General features: G+C 37.8%; 1 non-coding gene across 1 annotated transcript; it reads left to right on the forward strand.

The window, feature by feature from the left end:
• Positions 1-3,189: 3,189 nt before the first annotated feature.
• On the forward strand, positions 3,190-3,293 carry LOC113341763. Its single transcript, XR_003356122.1, has one exon. It is a non-coding gene; the product is annotated as a small nucleolar RNA R71 (small nucleolar RNA).
• The last annotated feature ends 7,423 nt before the right edge of the window (positions 3,294-10,716 follow it).

The following is a 10,716-nucleotide window of genomic DNA, read 5'->3' on the forward strand; positions in this document are numbered from 1 at the left end:
AGGTGGATCCAACGGCGATACGGAGGTAAGCGTGGAGCGACCGTCGGATGAAGGGATGTAGCAAAACGGACGACCCAAGATGGAGATGGGTGTTGCGATGTAAAGCGGGGGCTTCGGAGTTTGATGTGCGATGATGGAGCGACCGTAGGATGCTGAAATGCTTCGATCTGACGGCTGAAATCCGAGACGGGCTTGGATAGTGAAAATGGGTTTGGGTAAGGGTTTTGGGCCTTGGGTATGCCAAGCCCATATCTTCTTTAAGGACAATTCTTCTTCTTCAAGCCCACTTCTAGCCTTTTGGTCTTGTGCACAACATTCTTCGCGGCTTTTCACTACTTTTCTGCTCTTTTCCGCTCTGCTATTCATCCAAACTTTATTTATTACCTAAAAATGCAAAATTAAGTAAGAAAAATATTTATTCTTGAAAACAATGAAAATACAGAATATGATAAAAATGTAGAATTAATGCACAAAAGATGAGTTAAATGCCAAGAAAAATATAGAAATATGCACTTTTTAGCACTCATCAAATACCCCCAAACCTGAATTTTACTTGTCCTCAAGTAAAACAAAACTAAGGAAATCCTACCTATACCACTGTCGCTGGTCTCTCGAATGCATTTAGCGTATGCACTAAGCCTTTTAAACCACTAAGTGTCCCTAGTGGACGAGTTGAAGTCTCGTGAAGGTTTGCTTAGAACGTACCTACAAAGTTCTAGGTCAAAATATAAGCTCAGATTCCATCAAATGTGACATGTGCAAGTCAGTTAAGCTCACAGCAAAATGGAGATGTCAATCTAGCTATCGAAGGCACAATCCTAGCACTGATAACAAATAAGGACATGTGATAAGAGTGTAAAGTGTATCTACACATGTGTAAAGAAAGATCGGATGTTATGACTACTAATCACCAAGAGATAGTTTCTCAGGCTAAGAACCAAGGTCGAAATCTAGCTAGCTGTCCGGACTTTACGAGAATTGTGAATGAGTTGGAGGTGTTTCACAATTACTCGCGTTGTACATCAATGGCATACACCCTTCCTTGCTTATTACAATGAAACACAAAAGATGACTATTTACATGACTCTTATTTACATTGACTACTCTCTTTTATTTTTGGAACAAGAGAGAATGGAATTGATAAATACTTGATTTTTTTGTATTTTTCTGATATTTTTTTTTCTGAATATATACATCGTTTTTTTTTTTTTTTTTTTTTTTTTTTTTTTTTTTTTTTTTTTTTAACAAGAACTTGAAATTGATTTTTACATATGGTAGCTCTTTTGATACATAACAAAAAGAAACAAAAGATTACATGACACTTTGCAAGAGGTAGCCCTTTTTGATGCACCCAGTTAAATTCGATGGTTGTTTTTCTTAATGTAACCTCCACCTTCTATCCCAACCAACCAAAGAACAAGCTAGTCAAGTTTCGTTCAGTATTCTAAAGTTATTGGCAATCGTGACTTCCTATCAAACACCTTGAAGATCGAGGCCATACATGTATTGGTAGATCGTGCGCGTGCAAATTTCTTATCACTATGTGAATTGTGCTAGAATCAGGGTGCCTAAATATCTAGACTAAGACTCCTAATAATTACATATTTGCACAAGAGTCAACATTTCAAGGTAAATGAGCTCCATTTTTTATGTTTTTGTTTTTTTTTTCAATTTTTCATTTTTTTATTTTCATTTTTCATTTTTTTCAAAAAGAAGGAGTTCTTGTTTTCAATTATGGCATATTATCAAAGTATCTACTTTTCACCCCCAAACCTAAACTAAACATTGTCCTCAATGTTTCAAAATATGAACAAAATTATAATACAACATATGAAGAGGATCATGTTGAGTAGAGAAAAAGGAAAGAGAATACCCGATTTCGGCGAAAGCAATATTAGAACTCCGTTATTCAAGGCAAGAATCCAACATATGTCAGCCGAGATCATATTGGATTAGCAAAATTTATACAAAAGGAACAAAAAGGTTTTTAAGAAATTTTATCTACTGGATTATATACAAAAATTCACCATACACTAACAATCTAAAGAGTTGAGGATCAACCCAAAAGACAAAGTGTAGAGGTTTCAACAGCTTCACACAATAATATATAGGCATGCAAGTGAAGCTGTGAAACAAAATGAGCTACCCCCAAACCTGGATTTTTCAACGATAAATTTTGGAAACAAAATCTCGCAGTTTTGGGGGTTCATCATGCACAAGGTCTAGCTCGAAATGAACTGTGCTAGGGACGGGCAAACATGCTAATTCCAACTGTGGTTCCTCAAATATTATACTTAGAAGAAAATAGTCCAAGAGGACTTGGGAAGCACACAGTTCCAAACCTAGATTAGGGACTCTCAGAAAAGTCGGTTTGACAATATGGGTACAAACCAAATCTAGGTTGGGTGGAAGGCCATCAGATTGTGACTTATGTAGGACGATAGGCACATCATTACTAATCAATCAACATCTCCTAAGTCTTCTACACGTGTCACAATATGCTTACCATGCTCACACAAATCAGAATCATCAACATCATCAGAAGAATTATTCTCATGCATCGGCAAATCAGTGGAAACATCACAACGTGACCCAGGTAGAGAATCAGACACAACAATTATATTTTCATGCATATTAGTGTCAACAGAAGATTCTATATTACCTAAGTCATCTTCATAGGACAGATGCACATGCTCAAAATCAGTATCAACATCACATGTATATGGAATACTAGAAGAAACATCATTCATGAAGGTCGAGGCAGAGAAGCCTAATGTATTTGAACCCAAAGGTTCCATAACATTTTCAGCATAGACATGTTCTTCTAACATAACATCATTATCATCATCATCATCATAGTAATATGCATACTTGTCCCTATTAGCAGTTGTGGTGTCATTAGTCAACTCATGTTCCTCTAGATTAGGTTCATATTCAATATCATACACATGAGAAGGACTAGACATGCTATTTCCAAAGTTCAATTCATTACCACCAATATCATGTGACAGTGTCTCAGTTTCCCTAATGGACTCCCAGTGACGGGTTTTCTCTGCAATCTCAGCTAAAAATTTCCATGCATCATCCACAGTTTTATCAAGAAATTCACCATTACACATACACTCAACCATGGCTCGAGATTTAAAGTCTAGTCCCTCATAGAGGATAGCGACAAGTCTCCACTTCTCAAATCCATGGTGTGGACATTCGCTCAACAAATCATTAAAACGTTCAAAATAGTCAAAAACAGTTTCCTCATCCAACTGGACAAAACAATTGATATTTTGACGAATATCGATGGTCCTATGATGTGGAAAAAATCTTTGGAAAAATTGATTAGTGAGTTGTTCCCAAGTGGTGATTGATTGTGGTCTCAAACCGTAAAACCATGTTTTGGCCCTTTCCTTTAGAGAAAATGTAAACAATCGCAATTTCAGAGAGTCTTCGGACATATGATCAGGTTGCATAGTCCGACAAATTTGTTCAAACTCTCTTACATGAGTATAGGGGTTCTCAGAATCGAACCCTCGAAATATAGGAAGTATTTGTATCATGCTTGCATTTATTTTAAAAGGGGTATTGGTTTGAGGTAATACAATACATGATAATGGAATTTTTATTGTGGGATACATGTATTCATGGAGAGCACTAGGTTGGCCCATATTGAAAAGACACAAAGCCCACTATTTGGTTTTAATGGGTTTGGATTTTTGGGAAAAATATTTGGTTTTAATGGGTTTGGATTTTTGGGAAAATTTTGGTTTTTGAAATAAGGAGCAATTTTTTTTTTTTTTTTTTTTTTGGTTTTTTAAAATTTGGGAGCAAGCCCATTGTTGGTTTTGTGTTTGCTTTGGCTCAGCTGGTTTGAAAACGTTTGGTGAAACTGAGTCCAAAATCTCGGCCTAGAATTTGGGTACTCGGCCACTAACGAGTTAACCTAGCGTGATCGGTTACAAGCTCAGCTGGGTTTAAAAACCCAGAATACAAAATACCAGTCCAACTTAAACAAGCTCACAAAAATTAAATACAAGCCCACAAATTAAACAAACAAGCCCACAAAAATTAATTACAAATCCAACAGAAAATAAAAAGCCCAAAAATTGGCGTTAATATTACAAGCCCACAATTAAAAATTGGAAGCCCACAATTCGGGTTCTCTTAAATGGGTTACCTTTTAAGCACAGCCCAGCTGCTCTGATATTGTTGCAAAAACCCAGTTGGGCTTTGGTTCTTTTCCTTGGTGGCGTCCCAGCAGAGGAAAAACTGGTTCAGAACAGCAGGTCCAACAGCAAATGAAGTGAAGCAGATGTAGATGCAAATGCTATGCAGTGAAATGCAAAAATAGCTAATAAAACTACAAGAAAAACACAGCACCAATCCCCGGCAGCGGCGCCAAAAACTTGGTGGACCCGGGAAAGCGTATAAAATTGAAGTGAAATGAAAACGGGACTACAGTAATACCGCAAGTGCACGGTCGTCAGTTGTAGCTCGTGCAAGTACGGGTCGAATCCACAGGGACTGGGGGTGTTTGGAGTTTCTAGCTATTTGGGCTCTAAATTTGCTATTGGGCTTCTAATTGTGCTTTGGGCTTAGTGGGTTTGTTTGTAATGGTGAAGTGCTTTAGGCCTTGGGCCTTTGAATGATGTTGGAATGAACTGTGAACTTGGCTTTGGATTCAGTCAAGGATCTGGGCCTTTGGAAATGTAATGAATTTGGGTTCAAGTGAACTGAACTGAGCCTTGAACTCAGTTGGCTTGTAAACCAAACAGTGGCTGGATTTGGGCTTTTGGGCTTTGTTCCTGGGCTTAGCTTTTGACCTGAGAGTAACTAGGCCTTTGGAGTTAACTGTGGACTGAACTGGGCTTGTGCTGTGAGCCAAGCTCAGTTGCAGCAGCAGCAGTGGAAACCAGGTTGCAGCAGCAGTGGTGGCTGGCACAGCAGGAGCAGGTGCACAGCAAGGGAAAGGAAAGAAAGCAGCAATGGTGACAGTGCAAGCCAAGTAATAACAAAACAGAGATAGTTGCAAACCAAGGCTACAAGCCAAGGGCAGGAGTGTGGAGATAAGCTGACAATGAAGTAAAAAAAGGAAAAAAAAAAAGCAAAGCCAAGGCAATGGCTTTAGGCATTCATCTAGAGTGGGAAGAGAACCAGCTTGCTCACAGTCACTAGTGAGCACTAGTTTCTCCCCACTGCTCAATCAACTCAATGCTCTAAGGCTCTAACCTAGCATTGACACACAACAGTAAACTAATCCTAACATTTGAGAAGCTAATAGTTGACAAAACAAGAGATCCAAAACAGTGACAAAACAGGAAACAAAACCAAAGAAACCAAGGCTGTGAGCCAAGGGCAGGGAGGAGAAGAAGTAACAAAACAGTTAAGTTGCAAGTGACTGTGAAAACAAAATGTGGGTTAAGATAAGGCTTTGAATCCACCCTTGTGTCCTAGCCAAACAATGTGATCCTAGGTTGAGTTGAAAATCCTATGCATACATCTAGAATGGGAGGAAAACTAATTTGCTCACTAGTTTTCCCCTAGCATTGACTGTCTTTTGACAGAACAATCAATCACATGCACTATGAGCATCAATCTCTTCCCATTGCTCAATCAACACACTGCACTAAGGCTCTAACCTAGCATTCCACTATCAGACAGTGCACTAAAGCTTCATCTGAGCCTCAGCAGTGAACTCAGAACATAAGAAAACAGATGGAACAACACATGATTAACAGGAACAACACAACATTTAAACTACTAAACAGTGAATGAAAATTGCAAAAGAAGAACCCTAAAAATTAACAGTGAAATCAAATTAAATTAACCCAATTAGGGGGTATCTCGGCTAACCAAGAACACCCTTTAACATCCTACATCACTTCCTATTTATAGTTTACAACCAAAACCCTAAATTACAAAGCCTAATTTGAAAATCCCTAAATTTTTGAATTGAAAATTACCCACTGATTTTGATCTGAATTTGTCTCTGACCCAGGTTTTCTTCTTGTCTTCTGCTTCCTCTCCTGCGCTTCTTGTCGTCTCTGAAATACTAGCTCGAGATGTTTTACAAATCCCACACCCTAGGGTTCAGAGAAAGAGGTGCGAGTTTTGTAAAATGTCTAGGCTAGTAGAGGGATGGGTTTTGGGGGAAGGACGGAGCTGATGGAGGTGGTGGCAGTGATAGAAATGGTTGCGGCAGAGGAGACAGAGGAGGAGGTGGTGTTGCAGACGAGAAGGGAGTTTTGCAGAGAATTTGGGAAGAAGAGAGGAAGAACCCGATGGAGAAGAAGGGTCTGTTTGGTTGGGTAATAGGGTTCGGTGACTAGGGTGTGAAGCAGGGATAGCGAGGTTTGATGATCTGCGATAAGGAGCGATGGATGGGAAGATGGTAGGTGGATCCAACGGCGATACGGAGGTAAGCGTGGAGCGACCGTCGGATGAAGGGATGTAGCAAAACGGACGACCCAAGATGGAGATGGGTGTTGCGATGTAAAGCGGGGGCTTCGGAGTTTGATGTGCGATGATGGAGCGACCGTAGGATGCTGAAATGCTTCGATCTGACGGCTGAAATCCGAGACGGGCTTGGATAGTGAAAATGGGTTTGGGTAAGGGTTTTGGGCCTTGGGTATGCCAAGCCCATATCTTCTTTAAGGACAATTCTTCTTCTTCAAGCCCACTTCTAGCCTTTTGGTCTTGTGCACAACATTCTTCGCGGCTTTTCACTACTTTTCTGCTCTTTTCCGCTCTGCTATTCATCCAAACTTTATTTATTACCTAAAAATGCAAAATTAAGTAAGAAAAATATTTATTCTTGAAAACAATGAAAATACAGAATATGAGATAAAATGTAGAATTAATGCACAAAAGATGAGTTAAATGCCAAGAAAAATATATAGAAATATGCACTTTTTAGCACTCATCAGGTACATATACTTAACATGTTCGTGAACAATTATGTCATGGTACGGGTATCGGTATGTATACCTTAAGACATAACCGAGTTCCGGAGTTCACAGAACTTTTTCGGTATGCGTAATGGTATGGATACCATTAAAATATAACTGAGTTTCGGAGTCCACATAACTTATATGGTATGCATACCAGTATGGACACCTATATCAGCTCGATTCACGAAAACGTAAAGACACATATATTTCATAAGACTTTTGCAATAATTAAACCAATAATGATTACATATTGCAAGTTCATCTTCCAAAAACTCCAGCGTTTAAATAAATAAATCTAAAATCATGCAAGATGAAAAACGTTGGAAATAGCTTGTGTAATCAAAAATTTTGTTATACCAAACCCTAGTTATCCTTCTCAAAAGTAAGAATAAATTCTCACAAGAAGTTTCCTAGAAATATATCAGGTTTTTAATAGCCTGAGCAGAGAATTCCTTCTCATTGTCGAAAAAATCATCGATGATAGGATCAGTTAGTTTTTGTAAGTCTTCAGAGATGTCGGTTAACTCACTAAGTTCTGTTCTCAGTTTACTCAGAGTATTTTTTGACTGCGCCAACGAGTGTTCATAGTAAGTTATCCTATCTAAGGAGTGATTGATTCGAAATTTCAAATCATTACTCTTAGATACGAAGTTCTTCACTTTAACCCTAAAATTATTATCATGTTGACAAATAGATAATAGACTAGTTGAGGAAGAACCTTATTTATCTACGGCTGATATCTTCTTCCGAATCCTTGATGATTTGATTCTTTCACACAATAGACGTTGACAGCTTCTACTGCATCCTTCTTGGTGATACCTCTTGTTATATGAGTCATGGAACCGAATTTTCTTAAGGAGATAAAAGTATGTAGTCAATCCTTAAAAAGGAAATACGACCTTTTCTGACACGGTCCGTGAACCAGTGGACATATTATAGACATTGTTGTCCGTGAGCCCAAACGATAATACACAAACTTTGACTAACTTTCAATTATACCAATTATGGTTACTCGTCTTCATGAATTTTATCATAGTTGATCATGTAAGATTGAAACATCTACTTAGCTCGAATAAACATGGTTTAGAGCACAAGAGATGTTAAACAATACTTAAGGATCATTGATTGATGATAGAACACAATTATGTATTCTAGATTTTGGAGCTAGATCGACAAGATTGTATGTACCAACAAAACTTATGATATTATCATGAGGTGAGTCACATAATAATAGTAAATCACTTAAAGTAGTCAACTTATACTTGATCAGCCTTGTCATGACAATAAGTAATTAGATGAGTTTTTGTGCAACCTCATTTTATCAAACTAAAATATTTAGACTGCATTCATTACTACAATTAAGTAGCGATGGGGTGAGTGGAACACTCACCACTTGCGTCACTAGGTGATTTTTCAAGGCCTTTTGTGTATTCAAGAATCGTACCTTTTATGGTTCTTCTACTCCGTTGTCTCCTCGGCTTTGAAGTTCTCGTATGGTTCTTCAATAGTTGACTCATTCTATGCATGTCATTCTGAAGTTTAACAATTCTTGTGTTATTCTTCTTGAGTTTCCAACATTTTTCCTGAACATGTCCCTTGCTTCCACAAAAGGAGCAATGCATAGAGATCTAAACTTTAGAAGATTCAGCTACATGTTTATCACAACAAACTGTTCTCTCTTTGTATGACACAGCAGGAATGAAACAGTTGTCGGTGATTAAGGTCTTGCTGGAGAACCCAATACCATTAGTGTTACCAAAAAACTTTGTCCAAACAACATAGCTCAGATCTGAGATCCTTTGTAAATCACACTTGAGGGTATCAATCACATTCTCTTTGACAGACAATGTTTCAGTGAACTTCTCATTAAGCTTTTCCAACTCATGATTTTTTCACTTTAAGAGATGATTCGAGTTTTCCCACAGTTTTCTTCAAACGTAGGTTTTCTCGATGAATTTTTTCACTTTTATTAAAGAATTCTAAAATCTCCTTTTCTGACTCTGAATCAGAATCAACATATATTTCTGCACAAGGAACGACATTTTCTGTCTAATATTCAGAAGTAAGCTCATTAGAGTTATCAAGTGAAATAATGAGAGCATTATTTCTTTGAAGAGAACTTCCGTCTTGAATAATTAAATCATCTTGGATCTCGAATTGGGAGCACCGCTTTCCAGATTATTTGTACCTCCTTAGGACATTTTTGACTTGTTGTGTAATCATAGATATATTCTCTTTATCGTGATCAACACAACACTCGTCATCCCAAGACAAGCTTTCCTTTGAAGTTACGCTTGCTTTGGTTGTGGCTTCAGGCGCAAAAGTGCTATCTTTAGCCATATTGTGCTCAGATTTTCAACTTTCCAACGAGAATGTTTCTGGAAAGAGTTTCAAGGTATTCCCTTCCATGATGGCATGTTTCTTAGACTCATATCTTGCTGGTAAAGATCAGAGAATTTTCATTACAATGTCCTTTTGGGGAATAGTCTTCCCTAACACATAAGATGCATTAACAATTCCAGAAACATTTTGATTAAACTCATCAAATGAATCTTCATCAACCATACGAAGATTTTCTCAGTCATAATTTAGGTTTTGAAGCCTAACTTCTTTCTCTGAGGTATCTCCTTCGAATACGGTTTCTAAGATGTCCCAAGCATTTTTAGACTTAGTGCACGAAGTCACATGGTGCTGAAGATCTAGGCTTATGGCGTGGATAATAACGTTTAACCCATCATAATTATGACTTGCAGCACTTGTCTCGGTTTCACTATATTGTCCTAATGGCTTCACAACAGTAGTTCTGTCTACAGTAACTATCGGCTCATCGTATCCAATAACTACAAGTTTTCATGTCTCGAAGTCATGGCCTTGTAAAAAGGAACACATATTTTTCACCATAAGTAATTTGTGCCATCAAATTTTGGTGGTACATTTATCGAGATTGCACTCTTGTGCATATAGTCAGATTGCTTCAAATACAGACTTGTTAGCTCTTAACGTGTTTGGCTGCTCTGATACCAATTGAAAACGCGGGGGTACCAAAATACACCACCAACTTTTTCTTAGGAAACCTATATGAAAAAACTCAAATATAATTTCGAGAGTTCGACTTAATAAATCTCAATCCAGAAAGAATATTGATAGTTATATCATTATCTCTCAAAATCAGAATGTTTACAGAGACAAATCCGTGAACCTGATTTCAGGTGAGAGTACTCGGTGATTCCAAAGATCAATTTCCAAGTATCAATCAAGTCGTATTCAACAAACAAAGATGGATGTATCTGCTTTGATTGATTAACGCACAACCTGTGATATTTCAATTATAAAGATAAACAATATAATGCGAAAAAAGAAATAACACAGACACCAGAAGTTTTTTTAACGAGGAAACGGCAAATGCAAAAAAAAAAAAACTGGGACCTAGTCCAGATTGCACACCAAACTGTATTAAGCCGCTACAAACACTAGCCTACTACCAATTAACTTCGGATTAGATAATAGTTGAGATCGAGTTAAACACCCACCCCGCCCCCCAGAAATTCAGTTACAGTCGCGCTCCTTACGCCTCTTGAATCCCAGCAGGACTCTGTGCAATTTATTCCCTTAGTTTACGTCACACCAATTAAGAGTTGCTTCAACTCAATTGAAGACTTTAGACCAATCTTCCTCCCACAGATAAGCTTATATGTGATTTCTTTTGCGATCAAAAAGTTAGATCAAGGCGATGGAAATTGATAGCAATAGACAAAGTCTAGCTAACCTCAAA

Source organism: Papaver somniferum, chromosome 1 (genome assembly GCF_003573695.1).
Source record: "Papaver somniferum cultivar HN1 chromosome 1, ASM357369v1, whole genome shotgun sequence".
Taxonomy (NCBI): Eukaryota; Viridiplantae; Streptophyta; class Magnoliopsida; order Ranunculales; family Papaveraceae; genus Papaver; species Papaver somniferum.